The sequence below is a fragment of the Eretmochelys imbricata genome, chromosome 4, assembly GCF_965152235.1.
Source record: "Eretmochelys imbricata isolate rEreImb1 chromosome 4, rEreImb1.hap1, whole genome shotgun sequence".
NCBI lineage: Eukaryota > Metazoa > Chordata > Testudines > Cheloniidae > Eretmochelys > Eretmochelys imbricata.
Genome location: NC_135575.1, coordinates 141,999,224 through 142,025,248, shown reverse-complemented (window position 1 = coordinate 142,025,248; position 26,025 = coordinate 141,999,224).

The following is a 26,025-nucleotide window of genomic DNA, read 5'->3' as shown; positions in this document are numbered from 1 at the left end:
TAAAGCTAGATGGGGGAAACTGGAGGAAATTAATGATTAAATAATGGATTCCAAATGTTGAAGTTCAAAGTTAAATCCTAATAATGGAGTCACTTTATGTTATGCTGCGCTCCGAAACGGATTGTTTTTCAAGGCAAAGTTGCAGCAGGGAGCATTCTGGGTAATACTATCCAAATTCCCACTAAGGTAATAAGGTGAAGATTTGGCCACACGGAATACTGATTTGATTCTGTTTGCTTCTGTGCCTACAGGATCGTTTCTTCAGTATTATTCCCAAAGCTTCACTCTGTGTGTTTGACTATTAATCCTGAAGATTGGTGGCTGTTTGCCACTTGGATCATCGTTGCCCATTAAGGTTCCCCTAGAAAGAAAGAAAACAAGTTATTCAACAGTTTGGCCAAGGACGCAGTAAAATGCTTCTGTACTGCAACACTGGGCCAATGCTCACCATTGGATGTACAGGCTCAATGTGATGTGACCCGGATAGCTCTAAGCTTCCAGTGAGGAAGACCCAGTGAACCTGTCAGGGTGCTTCTCCCCCTGCTGAATCCACATTTCATTTCTTTGCTTTATTTTTGATGCAGCTTGACTTCCAGAGGAACCAAGCATTGTCTGGATCAGTAGTGTCAAACATACAGACCACAGACCAGTTCTGGCCTTCCTGATGTATTCGTGCGGCCTGCATGATGTAGTCAGAGTGTGCAGAATGTATCTAGACCCTAGTGGATAAGGTATAAGACTGGTGTCAGAAAACCTGGGTGTTAACCCGAGCTCTGCAACTAACCAGCTGTGTGACCTTGGGCAAGTCATTTCACCTCTTTGCGCCTCATTTCCCCCTCCCAGCCTTTGTCTGTCTTGTCTATTTAGATTGTGAGCTACTCTGGCAGGAACTGTCTCTCACTATGTGTTTGTACAGCACCTAGCCCAAGGGAAGCCTGACCCCCGTGCAGGCTTTTTGGCACTACTGTAACATAAATAATAGTCTTGGACACTGATGGTCACATTTTCAAAACCAAGCAGCTCTAACGCAGTGGCAGCGCTGAGGTTAAAAATCAGGGATCCTGGCTCTTGAGCTCAGTGATCAGATGGCTTGACCACACTCTTTCTGTCAGTTGGGGCTGCACAGTGTAGCTGTTGGAGCTGGTCAGGAATTTCTCGATTAAACGTTTTTTTCTTAAAAAAATGCTGAGTCGTCAAAACCGAAACAGTTTGCAAAGCTGGGTCAGTTTGGACACATCTCCTGACTCCAACCATTTTTGAAAAGAAACATTTAGAAATTGTCTAAATGTTTTGTTTTGACATTTTGGGCGGGGGGAGGAATCAGATTTTCTGACACCAAATGATTTCTCGTTTCAAAATTTAAGCTCATTAGACTTTAAAAAAGATAGAAAGATAGGCCAAATGCTAAACAAAACCGATTATCCTGAACCAAAATAATTTTTGGTTCATTAAACTTTTCGAGATTTTGACTTTTCGTCTTAATATAGGACAGAAAAAATTATTGAACCCTAAAAAATTTTCCTGGAATGGGAAAACCGTTTCCCACCCAGCTCTAGCTAGTATACTGTAATAACATTAACCACACAGGATCTGGAAATCTGCACAATGTGTGGACAGAAATTTTAGGGGAAAACAGTAGTGACCAGGGACAAATATTCTTTGAGACTGACCGACTGTTTTGCTAACTTTACTCATATTCTTAAGACAAACCACGATGGTTTAGATAGATTCACTGCCATCATTCATGCTCGTACACCTGCCTTAACATTTGTCTCTTTTAAAAAGTTATGGGCTCCCCAGCCATGTATGCACCTAAATGGAGAAGCCAGGTTTTCCAAAATACTCAGCAGGACCCACTGGATGCTGAGCACTTTTGAAAACCACATTTTTCGACACACGACAAAACTCTCATCATCATCATCATCCTCACAGCTGTGTTTAGTCCACCACAGGATGATGGCCTGAGCCACTTGACATCACCAACGTCCCATCTTCGGATGTGGCTGTCACAGTTCTCTCTCTCCTCCTGGCCCAATAATTTGCTTCTCATATCGTTTGTAGGTCTGGTTCATCCATAAGGTGAAATGGACGTTCGAAGGGGTGGCAAGATGGAGACCTCACTGGGGGAACAGTTCTGGTGGGAGATCTTCAAAGGTGGTGGCTCTGTTGCTCTGCATACTCTGAATCTGGGATCAGAAAATAAGGAAATTTAAACATAGGACTGGCTATGGTGCTCCTGTGATTGCAGAATGAAAGGAGCTGTCTAGGAAGAACATGGGAGTTGGAGAAAATAAGGAGTTTTCCACACCCTCAACCATCTCTCATTTATAGGACTGAAAAACCTTGAACCAAACTCTTCCAGAAGGTTATGAAATGTTCAGAGAGTTTCCCTGCCATCCCACTTTTGCTTTTGCCTTTGTCCTTCTGGATCCCGAGATGTTTGCGGATGATACAAGCTGGGAGGGGTTGCAAGTGCTTTGGAGGATAGGATTAAAATTCAAAATGATCTGGACAAACTGGAGAAATGGTCTGAAGTTAATAGGATGAAATTAAATAAGGACAAATGCAAAGTACTCCACCTAGGCAGGAACAATCGGTTGCCCAATATTCCCTCTAATTTTTGACAGGCCGTGTGTGCAAAAAATTTCTTCTGTGCAAATTTTTGTGCGCGTGGTGTTTCGCCGTGTGCACGGGGTTTAGGATCTGTGTGCGCGTGTACACGTGCACAGCTTAGAGGGAACAGTGGTTGCACACATACAAAATGGGAAATGACTGTCTAGGAAGGCGTACTGTGGAAAGGGATCTGGGGGTCATAGTGGATCACAAGCTAATTATCAGTCAACAGTGTAACACTGTTGCAAGGAAAGTAAACATCATTCTGGGATGTATTAGCAGGAGTGTTGTAAGCAAGACATGAGAAGTAATTCTTCCGCTCTACTCCACGCTGATTAGGCCTCAACTGGAGTATTGTGTCCAGTTCTGGGAGCCACATTTCAGGAAAGATGTGGACAAAATGGAGAAAGTCCAGAGAAGAGCAACAAAAATGATTAAAGGTCTAGAAAACATGAGCTATGAAGGAAGATTGAAAAAAACTGGATTTGTTTAGTGTGGGAAAGAGAAGACTGAGAGGGGACATGATAACCATTTTCAAGTACAGAAAAGGTTGTTGGAAGGAGGCGGGAGAAAAAATGTTCTTGTTAACCTCTGAGGACAGGACAAGAAGCCATGGGCTTAAATTGCAGCAAGGGCAGTTTAGGTTGGACAGTAGGAAAAGCTTCCTGTCATGGTGGTTAAGCACTGGACTAAATTGCCTAGGGAGGTTGTGGAATCTCTGTCACTGGAGATTTTAAAAAGCAGGTTAGACACACACCTTTCAAGGATGGTCTAGGTAATACTTAGTCCTGCTTTGAGTGCAGTGGACTAGTCTAGATGACCTCTTGAGGTCCCGTCCAGTCCTACAATTCTGTGATTCTCTGTGAGAATACAGCTTGAGAGGGGATTTCCCCATGAAAGCACTCTCAGAACTCCTCATGCCTTTACCAGGGCAGCTTTGAAGCCTCTGGCTAATTTAACAGGTGAAATCTTACTGTACATAAATATCTATCGATAGATATATTAACTCTAAAGGTACGTCTGCACCCAGCTGGGAGCGTGCATCCTAGACTGATACACGCTGGCTCTGCTTGAGCTAACATGCTAAAAATAGCTGCGTAGCTAGGGGTAGCCCGAGCAGCAGCTCATATTAGCCAGCTGGGTACAATCCCACCCAGACCCCCCGGGTATGCTCTCGGGCAGCTGGCCCAAGACACCATCGGTGCTATCCCCGAGCTGTGCTGCTATTTTTAGTATGCTAGCTTGAGGGCTAGCACGGCTGTCGACCTGTGCCGGGAAGCACGTTCCCAGCTGCTGTGTAGGAGTAGGAGTATACCCACACTCAGCCATTTACACCATTTTCCAGCCGCCCTCAGCAGACATGTTAGACAAGCTTGGACTCTGTAGACTCAGACTTGCTTACCTAGACACACACCCACTTTCTAGCATGGGAGTTTCCTACCCTTACACATCATCTGTGGATTTGGCCCACTGAGGGTGAGAGAGTCGAAGCTGGCTTCACTCACATGTTGAGAGGCCAGCTCTAAAGGCAGCTCCTAGAGTTTGGATCAGATGCCGTTACTGCAATGAGCATCTACACCTCCGGATGTCTGTCTGAACCCAAACTCCAGCCCTTTTTGAAGTTGGCCCATCATTACCGAGAGCAGCCTGCGAAAATAATTTGAACGTAGTCAGGAATATTAGAAGGAGCATAAGCATTATGTTGTAGCTACAGCAATCTGCGAAAGCGGGCCAGATGGAAAAAATCAAATATGCCAGGTTCCCCTACACACGCAAGCTCTCTTTGTGCTCCTTTGACATAACTCTACTTCCTCACACCATTCTTTCATATCCGGTTGATGGATATTTTTCCATCTCGTGGTAATGCTAATCTTGGCACGGGGCTGACAGCAAATATAGAAGCTTCGATGCGTGATTTCCAAGCCATTGGGAAGGATGCCTGAGAGTGGCTCGAGAGCAGCATGAGGAAATATAAAAGAGTTGTCAAGCTGAGATGCGATTGTGTGTGCAAGAGGCACAGCTCTCTCCAACGCCAGCTTTCTGGAGGTGAGGGCAACTCCGCCATTTCGGATGACGGGTTGCTGGGGAGGTCATTACCAAGGTACAGACCTGGCAAAGGTCCCCCAGTTATTTTTACTTCTACTTCTGTTGTATTTATCTGGTCCCTCATCACTGCAGTATCTGAGCAGCTCACCCTCTTTAATGCATTTATCCTGAAAACACCCTGATAAGGTGGGCAAGTACAATTATCCCCATGTCACTGATGGGGAACCGAGGGATGGAGAGACCACTGGACTACTCTTCCACATTAAGAGATGTAATGAAGACTATGGACAGATCCCCCACTGGTGGAAATAGGTACAACTCTGCTGCAACAGCACTGATTGACACCAGCTGAGGATCTTGTCCCTAAGAGTAAGAGAAAAGGGTGGAAAACTTGGGTATGGTAATGCACAGTGTAATGCTGTTTTGTGAGCATCCAGGTATCAGCAGGCAGATTTAAGAACCTAAGAATGGCCATACCGGATCAGACCAATGGTCCAGCTAGCCCAGTCTCCTGTCTTACGACAGTGGCCAGTGCCAGCTGCCCCAGAGGGAATGAACAGAACAGGGCAATGATCAAGTGATCCATCCCCTGGTGTCCAGTCCCAGCTTCTGGCAGTTGGAGGTTTAGGGACACCCAGACCATGGGGTTGCATCCCTGATTATCGTGGCTAAATGATACCTCAGTTGAGCTGGTCATTGTCTTTGGCAGGTCATATTGCTTTTATTGGATATCAGCAACAAATTGGAGTGCAGCCATCTCCGTTCTGGTGCCAGTCTCATCAGATCTCATAAGCTAAGCCACAATGGGACTGGTCAGTACCCAGAAGGGACACCTTCCATGAAAGCCTATTCGGGTGTGTTGATGACTCCATAGGTTATGATCTTCTGCTCTGAGTTCCTTCTAAGCCACTGGTACCAGGAGTTGTGGTCGTGCTGGGAAAGCATAGGCCAGATCCTCACCTGCTATCATTTGGTGTTACTCCATCGACTTCAATGGAGATGTGCTCCTTGACGCCTGCTGAAAATCTGGCCCTAGATCTGCAGCCAAGGCCCAGGCTGACCTTAGTCATCAAAGATCTCACAGCAAGAGCACTGAGTCCTAGCAAAATTCCAGGCTTGCATAATCACTTATATTTTGTCTCTCTAAAATTCACCCCCATCGTTTCATTGGGATGACACAACCCTCACTTCCCTTGCTAAAAACTGCTGTTTAGTGTTGCTGGAGCAGTGCTGCTATGTTCAATCTCACAACCGGTGCCATGGCTGCGGTGCCAGAATGATATCTGTATAGACAGGCTGGGATCCAAGTGGCTGAACGGTGCTATATAAATAGGAGGTATCTTTGATGGTTAGTTGGCCAAATAATGGTGTCATACATTTATTAAGCCCTCGGTGGCTGGCAGAAACACTTCATTTCAGTTTCTCAAAAGGTAGGTGCTGGTAAAACTGATTACATCTGATGTTTCCAGGTGAGGTTGAAGTTGAATCTCATGAGTAACCCTTCATTAGCCACATTAAGCAGAGAGTGCATCAGGGAGATTCCTTCATGGAATCTACACATTACCTCCCTGTCTTGAGCACCCCAGTTAGTAGAAAGTCATTGTTATGTATAGGCAGGACCATTCATCCCCAGAAAAAAATCAGTTAAATGAATAGGTGAAACAAAGGAAGCATGAGTCCAATTTTACAGATGGGAAAATGAGGCACAGAGAGATCAAGTGATATGCTGAAGATCACCCAGGATGTGGGTGGCAGAGTTAGGAATTAAACCCAATTTTCTCACATTCCCCGTCTCACGTCTTAAGCACAAGACCATCCTTTCAGGTCACCTTTCCATGGTTGGACTGCACTGAGACCACCAACCAGCTATCTTCAAATGGTTACAAACATTCAGCCGCTACTGAGCTGGGCTGATTTGAAATGATGATGTAGAGGTGGAAGGCTCTATCCCATTACCCGTCCCTGGTGGCATCTAGTCTCTCTCCTGTCTGGATTTTAACATGAGTGTACTTGGACAAGGCAGAACGTTGTTGGAGAGACCTGCCAGAAATCTGATGTTCAGAAGTAGCAAAAAAAAAAAAAAAGAAAAAGTTTTGGATATTCAAACACTTTATTTTTGGAGGCTGGAGAAAAGTTTAAAAAAATAATAAAACCACCCAAAAAGCATTGATTCCTCTTTTTTAAAAGGGGGGAACGGGACTGTCAATTAGTTTCTGCCAAAAAAATGTAATTCACTTCTACTTTGTTTCCAGCATCCTCTGCCATTTCGAGCGGTTCTCACACCCACACAGGAGTCTCTTTTATAGCAAGGCAGCAGACTCCTTCTTCATGACCCCTCAGCCGTTGTTGATTTATGAATTATTATTATTAATAGCATGTAGAAAAATCCCAAAACTTCAGGACTTTCCTTTCTCATTCTTTTCAGTACAGATCTGTGGGTCTCCATGGAGTTTCCCTGATGTGTTACATGAAGTTAAAGAACTTTTCCATGCTTAAAAAGGGGAGTGGATTCAGACTGGAATGACAAAGTGTGTGCTTGTTGGTATTACCGTTGGTTATTGATTTATAAAGTGCCGTTCCCACGTATCACAGCCCTGTGCTATGATCGGATCAAAGGAACCATGGAACAAGCCCTGAAAATGTAGCTATGACCCCAGTCAAGTAGTCTGAATCCAAACCCAGTTGTGGATGATGAACAATTCAAAATTCAAGCTGATCAGATTTTGGGTCCACTATAAAGATAGGTGTTGTTTGCTAAATTCCTATCAGATCCAGGTTGGGAACAACTCTCCCCATCACAGAGTTCAAGACTGGTTTGAACGTGTGGTTCCTTACAAGGCAAACAATCGGAACTTTCAAAGGATGGACCCTTCAATCTGGAGTTTAAGACAATGAACATTGTCAGCCAGATGAACATCGTTGGATGGAGCTAACAGTTCCACCATTGTGTGGGTGACCTTCCAATATCTGGAAGACACAAAAGGAAGAGTTTAAAAAAAAAACACTGAGAAGTTATTAGCACAAAACAAAGTGCACAATGACATCTGGCCTGGGGATGGTGTGCTAATCTCAGGTTCTAGAAACCTGAGTTCTAGTCCTGTCTCTGTTGGTGGGTGACTTTAGGCAAGGCAAGTCCTTGCTCTGTGCCTCAGTTTCTCCTCTCTAAAATAGGGATAATGATACCAACCTCCTTTGTAAACCACTTTGAGATGAAAAGCACTGCATCAGAGCTAGGTATTATTAAATGTAGGTTGGCTTGTCGAAATAAGAAGAGGTAGAAGTGGATGTGTGTATATAGAATGTATGTAGCTAAATAAACAGAAAGTCATGGTTCATCTAAGCTATGAATATATATTGTAATGAGTTTGCAAAGGGTTACAAGATGCAAAGGGTCAAATTCTCCCCTCAGTTATTATTGCTAATAACTTCTGTAATGTCATAGATGTGCATGGCACTCTACAAAACAGAGGCCAAATCCCTGCTCCCAGGAGTTTGCAATCTTAAGCAAAGATAAAAGCCACAGGAGAAATGACAACACAGGGAGAAGTTGGGGTGAAGACTATAAGATGGGCATGGGTTACTCATGTAAATGTGCATGACTACAGGGTAACAGGTTCTTTTGGTTTTGTATATATATTTGAGATAGGTCTTAAAGGAGGAAACTTGGAGGTGTGCTGGATGGAGTCAAGGGGAACAGACATAAGGGTCACCATGAAAGAAGATACAGAGGTGACCTTTATGTCACAGGGAAGAAGAACAAAGAAGAGCCTAAACCAAATTAATCACTTGGTCCCAAGCATAGGGAATATGTGTTCAAGACAAGAACATAAATTGTTGGGCAAAAGTCAACATGGTTTCTGTAAAGGGAGATCATGTCTTACTGCTCTATTAGAGTTCTTTGAAGGGGTCAACAAACATGTGGAGAAGGGGGACTCAGTGGACATAGTCTACTTAGATTTCCAGAAAGCCTTTGACAAGGTCCCTCACCAAAGGCTCTTATGTAAATTAAGTTGTCACGGGATAAGAGGGAAGATCCTTTCATGAATTGAGAACTGGTTAAAAGACAGGGAACAAAGGGTAGGCATAAATGGTAAATTTTCAGAATGGAGAGGAGTAACTAGTGGTGTTCCCCAAGGGTCAGTCCTAGGACTGATCCTATTCAACATATTCATAAATGATCTGGCGAAATGGGTAAACAGTGAGGTGGCAAAGTTTGCAGATGATACTGAACTGCTCAAGATAGTTAAGGCCAAAGCTTACTGAAGAATTTCAAAAAGATCTCACAAAACTAAGTGATTGGGCAACAAAATGGCAAATGACATTTAATCTGGGTTAATGTAAAGTAATGCACATTGGAAAAAATACCCCCAACTATACATACAATATGATGGGGGCTAATTTAGCTACAACAAATCAGGAGAAAGATCTTGGAGTCATCGTGGATAGTTCTCTGAAGACGTCCACGCAGTGTGCAGTAGCAGTCAAAAAAGCAAATGGGATGTTAGGAATCATTTTAAAAGGGATAGAGAATAAGATGGAGAATATCTTATTGCCCTTATATAAATCCATGGTACACCCACAGCTTGAATACTGCATACAGATGTGGTCCCCTCATCTCAAAAAAGATATACTGTCATTAGAAAAAGTTCAGAAAAGGGCAACTAAAATGATTAGGGGTTTGGAACAGGTCCCATATGAGGAGAGATTAAAGAGACTAGGACTTTTCAGCTTGGAAAAGAGGAGACTAAAGGGGGATATGATAGAGGTCTATAAAATCATGAGTGGTGTGGAGAAAGTGAATAAGGAAAAGTTATTTACTTGTTCCCATAATATAAGAATTAGGGGCCACCCAATGAAATTAATGGGCAGCGGGTTTAAAACAAATAAAAGGAAGTTCTTCTTCACTCAGCGCACAGTCAACCTGTGGAACTCCTTGCCTGAGGAGGTTGTGAAGGCTAGGACTATAACAGGGTTTAAAAGAGAACTGGATAAATTCATGGAGGTTAAGTCCATTAATGGCTATTAGTCAAGATGGGTAAGGAATGGTGTCCCTAGCCTCTGTTTGTCAGAGGGTGGAGATGGATGGCAGGAGAGAGATCACTAGATCTGTTAGGTTCCTGGCATTGGCCGCTGTCGGTGGACAGGATACTGGGCTGGATGAACCTTTGGTCTGACCCAGTATGGCCGTTCTTATGTTCTTAAGACAAGGGAAGAGCAGTATGAAAGACCAGAGTAGAGCAGCAGGAAGGCCATACTGCTTGTGCTGGATCTTCCTGCAGACTGTTGACATCAGTGTTGTATGCTGAACACATTCGGGACACGCCAGTGGGATCTGCACCGAGAAGGTAGAAGCACGACCCACTGAAGAGGAAAGTTTTGTCTAAGGGCAGTAGACAGACAAGAAGCTTCCGCCGGTCGCGGTGAATGCTTCATGTGATGTCTTAGGCCTTCTTCCCCCTGGTCCTTCAGAGAAGGACTGTACTCAGAATAGATTTCCAACATCCACCTCTCTACCTGTTTCTAGAATGCTAACCACCATGGTATTGAGGTGTGAAATACCCAAGGGTTGGGAGTTTGGGGGTTGTTCTGGTAGGACCATCTTCTCTCGTCCACCTTTGGTGAGTTTTTATTACTCAGTTTTCTGCAGAAAGAAGTACTACTCAGGAAGAAAACTTCTACTGGGGGAAGGCACAAGAAGAAATGCATATCTTGCTTTGCATTCAAAAAGAGGAAGCTACTTCCCACAACTCCAAAAAAGAACTAGATAAATTCGTGGAGGGTTAAAAAAAAAAACTAGATAAGTTCATGGAGGATAGGTCCATCAATGGCTACTAGCCAGGATGGGCAGAGATAGTGGCCCTAGCCTCTGTTTGCCAGAATCTGGGAATGGGCGACAGGGGATGGATCACTTGATGATTCCCTGTTCTGTTCATTCCCTCTGGGGTACCTGCCATTGGCCACTGTCAGAAGACAGAATAATGGGCTAGATGGACCTTTGGTCTGACCCCGTTTGGCCATTCTTATGTTCTCCAACTGTCACTGTAGAGGAGTTGCAGTCTTCCAAGCAGTCCGTGCCTTCACCTGTTCTCTTTCCATTTACACTCCCTTTCCAGTGTTATCTGATGCTGATAATGCCTTGCATGATCTCTGTGGTCCTCTTCACCATGCATCCTTAATCTCCACCTTTAAAGCCTTTCTCAAAGCTAACTTTTTTCTTTTTCCAGTGCTGACCCCACTCTCCTCTGCCAAATAATGAAGTGGGGAAATGGCAGGGGAATTTCAGGTAGCAGAGAATAGGAAAACCATGGGTTATGTTTGTAGTGTCCCAGCCCAACAGTGACCAAGGCCCAATCCTGCTTAACATATGAGAGGAGGAGAAAAGGTCATAGCTCAAAGTGGGAACCCTCAAACAAAAGCACTAAGCCATGCTGGACTGAGAGTAACGATTACTCAGCTCTATTCCCAACTCTGCCAGAGACCTAGGGTAAGCTACTTTGCTCCTCTGTGACGCCGTTCCCTTTTCTGTAAAATGGAGAGAACAATACCCATCTGCAGATGCTATCTGAGAGCTAAGGAGTATCTTTGTTGTGCAGTGAGGAAGGAAGATAAGAGGGTGGGAGGATCTGGCATTCTGTGCTCATTTCTGGGTTTCTCCTGCACAGAGAAAGGAGGAGGTGGAAGGGGAACAGACTGGAACTCCCATCAGTTAGCCTTGGAGAGCGACACTCCTGACTCCTTTACATTTGCACTTTGTAAAAAAAAAAAAAATCCCCCATGTTCATTCATTTGCCCTTTGGACTGGGAAATAATGCAATGGGTTTTTGCCTTCATTGCACAGAGGCTGCCTTTCCCATCCCTCCCCTATCTTTGGCCCATTGACACAACAGCACATGTAACCCGACGTCTCTGCTCCTGACAATGCTGTCAAGGCAGAATTCTGTATGGCTGCAGCCCTCTGCTCAGCATTATGGCTTTTTACTGCTGTGCACATCTGAAGGGTATAAATTAGCTCTATTCTGCGCCCCCTCCAGTCCCCCTCTCCATTTCTCTGTGGCATCAAGAGCTGTGAAGAGCAAGTCCCCTTGCCAGATACATTCCCATCCAACTGTCACTGTATTTTGTCAGGGCAGGGGATGTGGGAAGAGGGAAGATTTGGAATATTTATTCTATAAAGAGTCATCAGCTCTTGAAATGGGGATTAGGAGAAGTGGAGGAATCTGGCACTCTGTAACACCTGTCTCCCCTGTTCCCATGCATGTGGCAGTATGGCTCGCCACTTGCAAACATCTCGGTGACAAGTACACTTACCCGCCCATGACGATAACCACTGTGCCCTTAAACCAGCTCTCGAGGGCCGTTTGGTGCAGGAGGAGGTGGAATACCCAGGTTTAGTGCGTGTGTTTATGTCTACCCCTAGTGGTTGGCCCTAGCAATCACAACATGCTGCTGTTCATACTTTGAAGGTATTCCCCTTGAGGTCAAGTAGCAGATGCCCTTGGGTTCAGTCCCTGCAGACGTGGCGTCATGATGGGGCAGCAGGAAGGAAGAGATCCCTCAGGTCCCAGAACACGAAACTGGGACACTGTATGATGAAAGCTGTGGCAGAAAATGGTATTTATCCCTCCGTGACCCCTTCTTTGCTCCGCAGCTGAGCAATCTCCTGCCTCACACAGATTATATTTCACCCACACCACTTTCCTTTGCCTGTTCACACACTACTGTCTGAATGACCTGTTTGCCTCACTGCCTCCTACTCATATCCCCAGCCCCCTACACTCACCCACCATCACCCCCAGCTCAGAACCCCCTTGTGCCCCAAACCCTTAGCTCAAAATCCCATCCCACTAACACCCCCAGCTCAGAACCTGCTCCCACCTGACACCCCCGCACAGAACCCTCCAACTGACCCCAGCTCAGAACCCGCTCCCATCTGACACCCCCAGAACCCCCTTGTGCCCCAAACTCTTAGCTCAGAATCCCGTCCCTCTAACACCCCCAGCTCTGAACCCCCTCATGCCCCAAACTCTTAGCTCAGAATCCCATCCCTCTAACACCCCCAGCTCTGAACCCACTCCCACCTGACACCTCTGCACAGATCCCCCAACTGACCCCAGCTCAGAACTGGCTCCCACTTAACACCTCCAGCTCAGAACCCCCAACAGACCCCAGTTCAGAACTCGCTCCCACTTGACACCCCTGCACAGAACCCCCCAACAGACCCCAGCTCAGAACCCGCTCCCCCCTGACACCCTGCACAGAACCCCCAACAGACCTCAGCTCAGAACCCGCTCCCACCCAACCCCCAAGCTCAGAATCTGCTCCCAGCTGACACCCCCCCAACTCAGAACCCCCTCCCTCCAGGTAATTAACCCCGTGGAACCCCAACTCAACAATTTTGCACATGGCTGTTCGCACCCTCACCAGCCTGATTGACTAGGGGTTGGCTGGAGGACCAGTAGGAAATCCCACCCCTGAGGCCCTGCTCACAGCCTGCCTCTCAATGCCATTCCAGAGTGGGAACTCAGCCCTGGGACAGGGGATTGGCTGCAGCTCACCTGGGCTCGTCGGCTGGCACAGGGGAGGAACTGCACGGCTTAGGCGACAGTACTGTTGGAAGGAGGAGGAGGCCCAAATGCAGCCTGGACCTGGGGCCAGGAGATCAGCCCAACACATCGGAGGAGCCCTGACTGGCACAGCGGCCATGGGGATGGACACCAGGCAACGCAGCAGAGACCAGGAGTCACCCCTCCCAGCTTGCTTTGCAAGGGGCAGGCGGTACCCAGTTAGGACTCAGTGGAGTTAGAGAGCCCCTCTGCATACCTAGGCACTGGGGGCTTCAGCAGTTTGTGCTGTTGCTGGAGGGTAGGGGATTATTGGCGTTTGGCCGGGGATGGTGGCTCCACCTCTCTGTGTATGGTTGCCAGGTGTCCAGTTTTCAGCCGGACATTCCAGTCAAAAAGGGGGACCTGGCAGTGTCCGGTCAGATGTACTGACCTGACACCAAAAGTCTGGTTACCATGGGCGGTGGGGTAAGGTGCCGGGTCATCAACCCGCACCAGCCTTTGCTCAGCTGGGGCCGCCTCCTGTCTGCATCTCACGAGCAGGCAGGCAGCAGGCACCGCAGCCCGTGGAAGCTCCCTTCCCAGCCCCGGAGCAGAGGGAGCCCAGCTGGGGGGTAGAGGGAATGTGGAGAGGATCGAGCAACAAGGAGACAAAACTATAACACGCTTTCTAAAGATTAATCTTAATTAACAACTTATCCTCCTGATTAAGGAAGCTTGTCTCATCCAAAGTTCCCTTCAGCGTTTTCAGCCAAGCCTGACTGAGATCCCTCTTCCATGAACTTAACTTAAGTTCCATGAACTTAAACTTGCTGTCTATTTACTGCCTATGGTGAAAGATGGCAGGATGTCCTCTTTGTCCTCCAAATATACTAGAGCAAACCTTTGAGGTGTACCTCAAGATAGGGTTCCCTCCCCTTGCTGTTTACCTCGTCCTGTTACTTTTTTGGCTCTGAAGTTTTTACAATCCTTCATTAGCATTTAGTTCAGATGGTGAGGAACGCCACTGTGAACCAGACAGACCTGAATTTACATGTTAACAGCCAGATGGAGAAACCTTTCTTATCTGACAGAAACCGTGTTTTCCTCTTTGCTGATGACCAGCTCCTAGACACAGATTTTAAGAACATAATTTTTCTCACATAGTATCTCTACATAATGCCTTATGCAACGTCCGTACATGCATTTTGCAAGGATATTGATGACCAGTTGTGACAGCAGCTTTTGTTTGAGATGTCACATAACACTCTTTGGTAAACTAGAATGTACATGCCAGACCCAGGAGTCCTCTGTAACCCCTCTGCACCCCCCTAGCTAGTTGGCATGACAAGGTTCTTGGGTCAGAATTACATCTGCCTCCTGCAGGGTTTCTTGCATGTTCCTCTGAAGCATCTGTTGCTGGCCGTCGTCACAGATGGACCTTGCGTCTGATCCTGCCTGGCTATTCCTAGGTTCTCTTCCTTCTCCTGAGCCTCTTAATTTCTCTGTCTCTGTTAGTGGCCTGAGATCACAGAATGCTCACCTTGCACAGAGATTTTCCATTCCCTGCACCAGTAACTTCCTTCTGGTGTGCATTTTTTAACTTGTTCAAACAATGGCTCCCCAGACAGGTTCATTCTGTGAATGAGACACATCTCCATGTTGGCCATGTTTTCTCTCAACCTCCAGTTCCTAACTGCTTGGTTTTGTTCTACAGACCTCCAGGTAGACCACTGGCAAGACCCGTCTCCAAGCCTGGGAGTCTTTGTATGAAAGACACACTACAGTATAAAGTTGTTACATTCAGACAGAGGAAACGGAATACAAATATCAGAGCAAGTAAAAAAAAAAAGGTACAAAATCTCACCAAAAAAAGAAAAACCTTCTGAAATTTTTTACTTTGTTTTTGACATTTTTCGAAAATTGAAAAATTCTAACCAGCTCTTTAGTCTGGCCAAACCAAAGTTAAAAAAAATCTTATTTTTATTGACTTGAAAATTTTTGAAATATCAATGACACTTTTTGAAAATCAAAAACTTCCTCCCAATTCTAATTATTACAGTTTCCAAGAGGGACGTGTTCTTCTTTACTGTTTATGTGGTTGTCATGCCTAGAAGCCACCAGCAGGATGTGGGCACAGTACAGACACAGAAAAGCCTGTCCTTGCCCCCAAAGGCTTGTGTAACCCATGTACCTAATAGGGAGCTATCTCTTTAAGAGATCTATGGAGAAGGGGTGGGGGAATAGGAATGAGTTGTGTCTGGGTCATTGTTGCAAGGCAGATGCGCCATTAGCACTCCACAACTAGAAGTTTCTGGAATTGGTTGTGGCAGACTTGGGCATGCTCAATAGGTTCCCTGTGGCTGGACTCAGACTCCATGGAGGTAGGGTTGCCAACTTTCTAATTGCAGAAAACCGAACACCCTAGCCCCGCCCCTTCCCTGAGAACACACCCCTGCACAGCCTCTGCACGGCCCCTTTCCCGAGGCCCTGACCCCCTGCTCACTACATCCCCGCCCCCCTTGGATCTCTCTCCCTCACCCTCACTCATTTTCACTGGGCTGGGGCAGAAGGCTGGGTTGGGAGGGGGTGAGGGCTATAACTGGGGGGGCAGTCTCTGGGGTGGTGCCAGAAATGAGGGGTTCAGGGTACAGGAGGGGGTTCTGGGCTGTGACAGGGGTTGGGGTGCAGGGGGGTGAGGTCTCCGTCTGGGGGTGCAGGCTCTGGGGTGTGGCTGGGGATGTGGGGCTTGGGGTGCAGGAGGGGGCTCTGGGTTGGGGGGAGCTCAGGGCTGGGGCAGGGGGTTGAGGTGTGGGGTTGGGGCATAGGCTTACCTCTGGCGGCTCCCAGTTAGTGGCGCAGCGGGGGGCTAAGGCAGGCTCCCTGCCTGTGCTGACTCCGCACTGCACCCTGGAAGCGGCCAGCAGGTCTAGCTCCTGGGCGGAGGCGCGGCAGGTGGCTCTGCATGCTGCTCTCGCCCGCAGGCACTGCCCCTGTAGCTCCCATTGGCCACATTTCCCAGCCAATAGGAGTATGGAGCTGGTGCTCGGAGCGGGGGCAGCACGTGGAGCCCTTTGGCCACCAAGCCTATGAGCTGGACCTGCTGGTTGCTTCCGGGGTGCAGCGTAGAGCCAGGACAGGTAGGGACTAGCCTGTCTTAGCTCCACAGCACCGCCAACCAGACTTTTAATGGCCCGATCGGTGGTGCTGATCAAAGCCACCAGGGCCCCTTTTGACCAGGTGTTCCGGGCAAAAACTGGACACCTGGTCACCATACATGGAGGGCAAGTAGTACAAAAGGCCATGTGCCCTGTGTGGGCTGGGAGAAGCTGAGCTGCAGGAACAGAAAGCTGGCTGTTTTCCCCTGACTTTGCAGCATTTTGCAGCAGGTTAGTAATATTGGTAACCCTCCAACAGGGAAGCCCTAGCAGTGAGAATTACACAGAGGGGCAACTGGGAGGGACAAGTAATTTCTTTTATTTTAATTACATATTTGAATGTTATTTGATTTTAGCCCAACTGTTTCAGTTTAATTGCCTCAACTAGTATGATTCACCAACTTTTCTCTTATTTAAATGAGGTGATGGGGAAGGATAATATTTTGCTATTACCCGTTCATATGTTTCTTGTAACAGGGTTTTTTAATCTGTGTGAATGGGTAATTAGTTAACTAACTGAGTTATGTCGGCAAAGGAGGAGGAAGAGTCTGCATGAATTGCAGCTGAAGGTTTCCTCAAGCAAGAGGAGAGAAGATATTGTTGCAGTGCTTTTAACTCAGCAGACTGTACATTTTGGTGATCAAAGACTGTAGCTAAGACTCAGGTGACCTCACCCTGAGCTTTTGGGAACTCTGAGTTACCTCTCACCTTCTTCCTTCTGACCTGTTTAGATTTAATTTGTCTTCTTTCTTTATTTTGATGTACACCTGTGAAGATAATGTATGTGGATTATGATGTATCCTTAGTATGTTGCTGAAATTAAGTTATTCCTATTATATTTCTTTATCATTATACGATTTTATAAAGTTGGTACTTAAGAATTAAATTAATTCCTTTTGTTCTTTTGGGGACTTGAATGCAGGGAGCTTGACCCTGTGCAATCCTTGCAAAAACCCTCAGTGGCTGAATTCTGGGTCTCCACGTGCTTTTCTGTGGGAGTGGGGCTTTTTAGGCACTGGAGAAGGGCAGCAAAGTAAACTTTAGCCCACCCAAAGGTTACACTTGCAGTCTAGGTCCACGCTCCTACAAATGCTTCATGCCTGTGAGTAACTTCACTCATGTGAGCTACTCCACTGACTCTAATGGGATCACACTCATGAATAAAGCTGTGTGTGTGCTTAAGGGTTTGCAGGCTCCTAGCCCTAGGTGTGAATAACTTGGCTGAGGACAGGGACAGGGTGGCCTGCCTGAATCAGAAAAGCATAAAGCCCCAGGAGGAGAAGAAATAGTTGAGATGTTTTTTATAGATTCCGAGGTCAGAAGGGACCATTGTGATCATCTAGTCTGACCTGCATAGCACAAGCCAGAGACCTGGCCCACAATAATTCCCAGAGCAGAGCTTTTAGAAAAACATCCAATCTTGGTTTAAAAATCGTCAGGGTTGGAGAATCCACAATGACCCTTGGTACATTCTTGGTTGATTACTCTCTCTGTTCAAAATGTACCCCTTATTTCTAGTCTGAACTTGTCTAGCTTCAACATCCAGCCATTGGGTCATGTTGTGCCTTTCCTCGCTAGATAGAAGAGCCCATTATTAAATATTTGTTCCCCTTGTAGGTACTTACAAACTGTGATTAAGTCCCCGCTTCATGACACCTTCTTTTTGTGAAGCTGTTTCCTGGAGCTCAATCCCTGAAAGGCAGGTTTTCTAATCATGTAATCATTCCTGTGGCTCTTCTCTGAACCCTCCCCAGTTTATCAGCTTCCTTCTTGAATTGTGGACACCCGAACTGGACACAGGATTCCAGCAGTGGCTGCACCAGTGCCAAAGATAGAGGTGAAATAACTTCTCTGCTCCTACTCAGGATCCCCTGTTTCCATAGCCCAGCATCACATTAGCTGTTTTGGCCACCCTGGGAGCTCATGTTCAGCTGACCACTCAACTGATTCGGGGGTACAGCTAGGAGTAATGGGATGAATTTGAGCAAGAGAAAAATATCAGAGCGGAATATCAGGGGGAAAACTGTCCTAACAGTGAATGCTGCTAGCTTGTAAGCGAGTCTCCCCAAGGGAAGCCGTGGAAGGCCCAGCCCTTGAACCCATTTAAAACCAGTTTGGAAAAAGCACCATACGCCATTATTCCAGAGCCAGGGAACAGTCACCAGTGGGGCTGGGAGAACGAACATAACGACGTGATAGGTTTTTCCATCTCCTCATTTCTACAGTCCTGTGAACTAGTAACAAGAAGCCGAGGCCGGGGCCTGCTGAGCTGAGTTCTGCTCCTCTGTTTAGCATCCCGGGCGCACAATTGCACTTTGCTTTGTCAGAGGAGGCTGAAAGGAAAGCCCTGCGGAAATCTGGGGGTGTCTCCATTGATTTCTCTTAAGCCTGGGGAGGCAGTGCAACATGGTCGCTCCACATGGGAGCTCAGTGCCAGGGTAGATTCACTGTCTATTATAGGCATTTATAGGGTACCCTGAGGGTCCCTCCACGAGGATTATGGACCAGAAACCACCACCTCTTTACAATAGACTCTGGTTACAGCCTCCACGCAGGGCTGCAAATACAACGCCGGTACCTTCATGCCATTGGACATGCAGCGACAGCTCAGCCTCAGATGCAGCTCTTGGGACCACCGTGAGGAGCATGTGGGATTACCACGGTTCTCCCAACAGATCCAGAGCAATCAAGTGACCCCACTGAGGCAGTACAATCCATCAGTGGCGGAGCGGGGATTAGAACCTACATCTCTTCCTCATCCCGGTGCACCGGTCAGAGAGCGAAGAGCACCTCCCCCTCCATCTCCTCTTACTCACTTTCCCCACCCAGGCCTGCTTCTTCATTCTCCCACCCATCAGCTGGCATACCACTCATCCCCAGAGCATAACCCGCCCAACAGCTGCGCCTCCTCCCCTAGGCTGGCCTGCACAGCTGCAACTGTCGAACACGTGTCAGACAGCAGCTGGCTTCTCCTCTAGGTCCTCCATCCGCACTCCTGGCTGCCCTGGCCGTTCCCTCCACCAGCCCTCCTGCTTGTCTCTCCAGATGGCACCCTCGCAGGCACTGAGGCCTAGATCTAGACTTCATGGGCCTGTTTGTTAGCCGGGCCCTGCTCATGTGTAACCTCTGCTCCAGAGTAGCAATTTCTCCACCTCGCCGGTCATGTCCCGCTCACTGCCAAGTACAGCGATGATGACACAGTCGGCTCTGTCTTGTCCCACAGCCAACCTCTTTGACCTTTGGATGAACCCAATAAAAAGTGTGTCTTTGGAGCATGCTCTCGCCCGTTCCACATCTGCGACCAGTTCCAATTTAAATTCTCTTTCTGTTTGGAAGAGGAAGTGAAAGGAGAGCGAGGAAAAGTGATAGTAAAAAAGCTGGAAAGGAAGAAACCGAAAAGAAAGAAAACCGAGGGACAACCTTCCTTTGGAGGGAACTGGGCAAAACCAAAATAAATGAATGTTTTGTAATAAAAATATAATATCCAGGCAGACTTTACCCCCAGACATTAGTTTAAAATAAAACAAATGCTTTTGTATTTTTCTCTTCTATGTTGGTCCCATCTCTCAGAAGCTAGACGGGGTCTCTTTTGGAATGGTGGCTGGGGATGTCAGTAAAAGGTGACTGGGGAAGTCAGTAAAAACTAGCTGAAAGGCTAGTCTCAGAAGTGCTGAAAGCCAGTTGAGGCACAATCCAGCTTTGAGTTACTAAACACAGGTCAAATCTCAATCACATGACATGGCAAGCATCTGACACTTCCTCTGTGAAACCTCATTACTGTAATGCAATACCTCTAGAGAGCTTGGTGGGGACTGAACTCCTGACCTCTAGCTCTAAAAGTCTCTGGCTGCCTCAGTTAAATAGCCAAGCTCCTGAGTAGCAGATTCATCAGCCTCTATACATAGACTGGCCACTAGAGGGGGACAGAGAGCTTGAACCATCTTAATCTCCTCAATCAGAAAGTTGTTAAAGGGCCAGCTGCGTCTTTCGGGAGGTACCAGAAAATCTTCTCTTTAGAAAGTGCTCTACACCTATTAGCACTGATTGTGCTCACAGTTACCCGGGTGTAAATGAGATACTGTGGGCCTGATTCTTGTCTCATATATTTCCTGCATTCTGCATGTATCCCCACTTGTGGTTTAATTGCTCTGGTGGGACCATGAGCCAGAGCACTGAGCCAAGAGATTTGGGTGTAGTTTCCAGCTCTGCCACAGTGTGACCTTGGGCAAATCACTCAATGTCCCTGTGTCTCAGGGATAGTAATACTTCCCTCCTCTCATCCTTTGTCTGAGCTAGTTCGATTGTAACCTCTTTGGGGCAAGGACTGTCTATAACCAGGTATTTGTACAGCACCTAACACAACAGGGCCCCATTCTCAATGGGGGCCTCTAGGTGCTACCATTACTCCTGGGAGAATTCTGCACCAAAAAATTAAAAATTCTGTGCACAATATTTTAAACTTCTGCATCTTTTGTTTGTCAGAATAACACAATATAATCAGCAGGGGTCCCAGTCACCATGGGGCTAACGGCAGGAGTATGGCTGGCCTGCCATTACTGTTCCCTGCACAGATGGGCTGCCATTAATTTTTCCACACAGAAATCACAAATTCTGCATGAAAATATAAAATTCTGTGCGGAACATTAATTCTGCACAAATTCTGCCTTGCTCAGTGACCCAGAATTCCAGCAGGCGTATACCATCATATATATAATAATATATATTCTGTGAGGCAGGGAAGTCTTATTAAGTCCCGTTTTACAAGGGGGAAACTGAAGCTCAATGATTTGCTCGAGGCCATGTGGCGCACTGGGGCACAGCTGGGATTAGAACTCAGGAGTTCCTGGCTTCTGGGTCCCATTTTGAAAGCTGGAAAGCAATACAGGGGAGGGGAGAAACTCTAGCATTCGCTTCTCCATTTCCCAATTTCCACTGAATGTGAAAATGGTTACTGTCAGCATTGAAGGCCTTTGCTGGTTATGAGCTTAGCAGCAGAGCATTCGACAGGAACGCAGCAGAGCTGAGAATTGCCAGTGACTTCTCCCTACAATATTACTGTGTTGCGCACACGGGCTGTCAGAGGGATGGCAGGAGGGAGCAGGATCATGTGGAGTGATAATTTGCCACCACTGAAATGCAACCATCTCTGGGGTGGAACACTGAATCATTTCCTACCAGCAGCAGGTGTTTCTTAATTGCACTAGCTGATGCAAGAGGTAGGATTTTAGGCAGACAGAATGCAGAAATTCAAACATTTCAATTAATTTACTCAAAACGATTTTTTTTTTTGGATGTCTCCCTGGCTGTGTACTCTGGGTCCTGACTGATATTAAAAGCAGAAATACAGAAATATCATGAGAATGGCACCAATCTCTGGAACCAAGAGACTTCTCTGAATCCATCTGAATTTCGGAGCAACAGGGTCTGTAAACCATCACCACACCTGGTGGATGTTGGTTACATTGCTTCATGCACAGCTGAAAGGAGCTCAGATATCATGGTGATGGGCATGGCATAACTGCTGTATGACTTTGGACAAGTCACTTCAGCTGCCAGTTCCTCCCCCACCTTGTCTGTCTAGTATGTCGACGGTTGGTTATTTGGAGCAGGGATTATCTCTTACTGTGTTTGTACAGAACCTAGCACCAGGGAGCCCCTATCTCAGGCAGGGACTGTAAGTGCTAGAATAAAAGGAATAATGTGATGAGCCAGGTTAAACCATGTTATGGGATGAGTTTAAACAGCGTTGAAATTGATGTATGAACGGCCCTTCAATTAAGATTGCTCTGAGAGACAGTTAAAGGGCCACACAGAAACTAGCAGCAGATGGGCAGAGGGTTTGAGTGGTATCGTTCTGACCAGGTGGGGGAGGGACAGAGACGGTGAGTGGATGGGGATGTATGTGTGCGTGAGAAAGACAAGAAGCTGAGAGATGCAGAGCAGAAAGCCAAGCAGCAGCCTGTAAGCGTGGCATGGCCCTGGGAGAAGCTTAGACCGAGCTTTTGGATCTGGTACTGGCTAGAGGCTTGGGGCTGTAGGTAAAGAAGCTATCTCCTGGTTTTGGTTCCTTGTGTCTTCAGAAGGACTTTGTACATTCCTTGTAGATAAATGACTGCATCAAAGAAAATACCAGACACCGTCATCAATTCTACTCCCAACTGGAACATCCCCAGGGCCCAAACTTTGACTAGCTGCTGCTGTGTGAAAAAGGAGTGATTTTAATCATAATATCAGAACAACCTAGATCCTGCACAGTTCAGCTGCAGGTCTCAATCCATAAAACCCAACGTTCAGAGCTGTTTGCATCCAGGGTTCTGATTTACACCGTTAAAGGCTGAAGTTTGGATCCAGATTTGGATTTCTCTCAAGTCCAGAAAGTTCAGGTTCAAGATTTTAACCACTGGGCTATGAGGCCCTGGCTGCAGCCCAGGAAGAGGCAATCAGGTTGTAGCTGGGCCCCCTGACTCAGTTATTCTTGTAGTGCACATGGTGCCTAAATGTCAAATCAGGGGCAGTGAGCCTTCCTAAAAGTGGGGGGCCTGGACCCTCTGCCCCCTCTGTGGCCCTGCCCCTCCTCTTTCCCAGGAGGCCCTGTCCCCAGCCAAGCCGGCAGCTGAAGCCCGACCAGAGAGCCCGGGCCCCTCCACCTGTCCAGAGTGGGGAGCCTGAGAGGAGCCCCCGGCCCATGTCCCCGCACCCTGGGCCCACTGCCCAGGGCAGGTGGAGGGTCCGCGGCTCCACACAGCTGCCCGGGTGGGCTCCAGCTGCCGGCCTGGCTGGGGGGTAGGGCCTCGCGAGGGAGAGGAGGGGCAGGGTGGGGCCCGTGGGGAAAAGTGGACAGGCCATGGCCCCCTGGTCCCCGCTATTCTGGTGCCCCTGTGTCAAATGCTATGTCAGTTTCTGGCCCCTCTCATGGTCAGGCAATGCCCTGAAACATAAGGATCCCCAGCCTGCGTCACTTCAGGTTGTTAGAGATGCTGGATTCTGGAGACTCAAGTCCTCATCCTCCAGACAGGTCAAAGCTTTCCTCACACTCTGTGACACTAAGCTTCCTCGGCCCTGTTCCAGAGCGGGTGCGGGCATGTTGTGGATCAGAGTCTAGTCCCTGCCTCGGGCCCAGTCCAAAGCCTGAATAAAGGCAATCAGAGCCTTTCCATCATCTTCCGTGAGTTTTGGCTAAGCCCCGACGTCTTTAGCCTCTTTGCTGAGACAGCCAGGCCAGGGGCCAGTTGGTGCCAGCTGTGTCCCCCTGTGACTTGAAGCCTGACTAATGCAACCCCAGATGCTACCTCTCACTCATAGAGCTGAGTCATCCTCACTTTGGGTCTGGCTGCGCCATCTGTCTCAGTGATGCCCTGCAGCAGTGAGTTCCACAAATGGTGGTTGCTTTTTAAAATATTTCCTTTCTCAAATTTTTTTTTCAGATTAATTCAGTGCTAGTTAAAAACACCAGACTGACAACCCCATCTCCGCATTTGACTGAATATCTACAGAGCAAGTACACCACAAGCAACTGCAGGGCAAATGTCTCCTCGCTTCTCTGCTAATGTGCCTTAACTCTCTCCTGGAGTGACCATGTCGAGGGGTGAGAGGTCATTTCTTGTCATTATTGCTATTAACGATATGTACAGCAGCCCCTAAAGGTCCCACGGAGATCAGGGCATACGCATAGTCAGAGAAGGTCCCTGGTCTCGAGTTTAATCTAAATAAACAAGGGGTTGGAGAGAAAACAGATGCAGAGTGGGGACATGACTTGTCTAAAGGCTCACAGCCAGTCAGTGACAGAACTGGGTTAGGTCCCAGGTCTCCAGACTATGCCCTGTCCATTAGACCACGCTGCCTCTCCCAGCACTCTCACCACAGACACCTTGTCAAGGCCTGGGCATGGGAGGCCCGTAGCAGAATTGGGCCCTCGGCCTCTTAGCCTCACTCACTGGCACCTGCCCTTGTTTAATGGGCAAGGACAGACAGGACCAGCGGTGCGTCTCCCTTCAAGCTGAAGGTCAGGTCACAAACATCCAACGGCTGCTCACTTCCTGGAACTGTTGCTGTCCCCGTCATCCCACCCTACCCTGGCTCAGGCTACCAGGGCGAGGCATCAGCACGCGGGCGTTTTGCGTGTCGCGGGCAGGGCTGTGTTTCCACTCCAATAAGAGCCATGCTAACAGCTTGCTAAGTCACTGGCTAATGGATCTGCATTGCTGAGATGCTTTCCAAAGCCTGTGGTGGATCACTGACACCTAGCAAGAGATGGAGCCATCTCAAAGCACTCCCCCTGCCCCCCAGGAGAGAGAGGAGGAGGAGAAACATAGCGGGAGCAAATAGGAGGGTCTCTTATTTTTCTAAGACGTCCTTAGTAGCTGGTATAATTGTCCCGGCTAGAAAGAGGCCAGCAGTAAGAGTACAGTCAGAGTGACGGACGACAGTAGGAGCTCGCACTCTTCGCATCAGTGCTATAATTAACGAGGGAAATATGAGTTTCATGAGCTCTCGGACATGATCTTAGCGTGCAGCGAAAAGGAACCAATGATGATATTTCCCCCACCCCCCTCCTCCAAACCCAGGGGAGAACAACAACAGCAGCTGTGTTGATAATTGTACTCAGGCCAGCACAAGAAATCATGTCGCTTAATGAACTACTGGAAGGCACGCAGATACTATAGTGAGGAGCATGGTATAAAAACCTAAATAGAACAAAATAGAACCCTCCAGGGAAAACCTAGCTGCCATAACAATAAACCCTAATGCAGTGCTTTACACTGGTAGATCTCAAAGTGCTTTACAAAGAGGTCAGTATCATAATCCCCATTTTACAAATGGGTAAGCCGAGTCACAGAGTGTCTCACCCTAAGTAACCCAACAATCAAGGGGCAGAGCTAAGAATGGAGCCCAGATCTGAGGAGTCCCCGGCCCATGCTCTGTCAGGATAGGTTGTAGTGCTGGTGACTAACTCAGTGGGTTTTTAAGGCAATACTGACTTATGTCCCAATGTGACACTAGGCTGTGCTTTATCCAGGAGATGTAGAACTAAGGTCCGGAACCCCTTGTGATCACTGAAGATCCCGTTGCACTGTTCACAGGAGTAGAGAGAAATGGTCTCCTGGGCACATCCTTTCTGTCTCCCTAAATTCACCCTGTAGTTTCAGTCACACACTGTAGTGAGGTTCTGCTGTGCATTGCTAGGGGGCTGCTATACCCCACCCAAGAGACAGCTGCAGTTCAGGGCGAACCAAGGGATTCCTGTGTATTATCTGATGAAGTGTTTGGGGGCCTTTGGGGTGAAGCCTCTCTAGCACGTAGATGGACTATGATCACATTTGTCTTCAAAGCTGATCTACAATTCGCACAAGGGAGGGGTTGCAGGAGAGGTCCTCAGAGAAGCAATTTCTTGCTGCTCAGAAGCCCGTTTAGTAGAACCAGTTGGAAATTTTCAGATGAAAGGTTTTTCAGCTGAGAAAATGCCATTTTGTCAAAATCAAAACTTTCTGTGGGCCTGTGTCCATTTCAATGAGATTTTGTTCCGCAAAAATATCAGACCAAGACACTTTGACCTTAGCAGGTCTTCCATTTCAAACCAACATTGTTTCTAAATGTATGTGACATTGAACATTATCATATGAAATGCAGTCAAAATCGGAATAAAATGTTTTGATCTTATTGAACCGGAA